Below are 1912 nucleotides of genomic sequence, written 5' to 3' on the forward strand. Positions count from 1 at the left end.
CCACCTAGAGGGGTGGGATGGGGAGGAAGATGGGAGGCAATTTTAAAAGGGAGGGGATATATGTATTATGGCTGATCCATGTTGAGGTTTGACAGAAAACAGAAAAATTCTGTAAAGCAATTATCCTTCAATAAAAATAAATTAATTTTAAAAATTTATCAGCAAAAACTGAAACAGCAAAAGGTTGGTAGGGAATGGACAAGGCTGGCAAAATGTTGCTAATTATCAACACTGGGTTTGAATTCATGTAGGTTCATTATACTATTCTTTCTATGTTGTGTAGAAAGAAATTTACTTTTTATGTAACTTTGAAACCTTTCAAAAGAAAAACATTTTACAAGCAGAACTTACAATCTCCAGCCCCTGAACCAAGATGTACCATCTTTTTTCTGTTAGTTAATTTAATGCAAGTTTACTGAAACTCTGCTGTGCAAAAAGCATTGAGGGATACAGAGTTATGTAAAACAAGATCAAATATCAAATTTGTACAGGGTAAATATCTCTGATGGTTTATATTTGACCACCTGGGCGCAGAAAACCCTGACTCTTCCCAGAAGTTGGGTATGCTCATCTGTAGCCAGCAGCCTCCATTCTAAAGCTAGCCACACCCCTTACTAGCCAGGCCATCTTGGACAAGCCACTTACATTTCCTAAGCCTCCGTTTCCTCGTTGATAAAAAGCTACTAATGGTAGGGGTCACTTCGTGAGCTGGTTATGAGCATTAAGCAAGATAATAATAGGCGTAGCCAAGTGTCTGCTTAGGCCATTGATAAAGAGCCAGTGACAACAGCTAGCATCGTGAGCTGGTCAGAGCAGCCTGTTTTCGACCAGTAGCTTTTTGAGCCATCAGGAAAAAGTGCCCTTTTCTCAGGGCCATGAACAAGGGTGAAGGACTTGGCTGGTCTCAGCCCCTTGTGTAGGGCTCAATCTGTACCTCATACGCGGGGCCTCTGAAGATGTTTACCAGACCCACCCTGATTCCCATCAAATTTCCCAGAAGGAAGGAAAGCTCAGAGCTTGCCTACAACTGAGCTTGTGGAAGAAGGTGCTCAGCATTCAAAAAGCAGATGCTTGGCGCTGACCAACTTGTGTTTGGTGGTTGTTGCAGCAGGATAGCTGGGTTGGGGAAAAAATACCACCCGCAGGTGCTTTACAACTAACTCGCCGCAAACCCACTCTTCTTCCACCACCAGCCTTCACCTCACTGAGCTGGGGTCCTGTTAAACATGCCGTTGCTAGTGCTCAGTCCTCCTCATGCATTTTAAAACCGTCTTTTCATTTCTCCTCAGTGATGGTAACAGAAATAGTGACTCATGTAGATCAATGCTTTATACAGATTAATTGCTTGTTTCACTGGGAATGAAAGTTACTTTATCACTGGGCCTGATTACATCTTGTTGTGTCTCCTTTTTCTTCTTTTCCTTTCCCCCAATCCTTCCCCCGCCTCCACTTTAATTAAAAGGCAAACAGTGTTAGCACCACCAATCAAGCCATTCACTTCAGCATGGACTTTGCTGCATGGTGGACTGAAATGGACCAGCCACATCCCAGCTGCAGGCACCATTACTGCCTCCGCAGTCACACAAACGGGCATCTGTACTGGAGATGCAGATGAAGCTAGAGCCTGCCTGAGGGGATGCCTTTGTGAAGAGACACGTGCCTCATCCGTGCAAAGCACTGGGCTGTAGGGGAAACGTACATGGTTCACGTGCACCGTATTCAGGCATGGATAGATGCCACATGCAGACATCCGGGAGTCAGAAATTCAAATCCATCACAGACTATCTGGAAGGCTGGAGGAATACTTCACAAGGTTGGTGTTTTTGTCACTGTTACGACCAAGGATTATAAGGAGACTTCATTAATATTAACATCTTTACAAATACTATGAGTTAGGGCTATCTTTTCTAGT

Source organism: Capricornis sumatraensis, chromosome 17 (genome assembly GCF_032405125.1).
Source record: "Capricornis sumatraensis isolate serow.1 chromosome 17, serow.2, whole genome shotgun sequence".
Classification (NCBI taxonomy): Eukaryota; Metazoa; Chordata; class Mammalia; order Artiodactyla; family Bovidae; genus Capricornis; species Capricornis sumatraensis.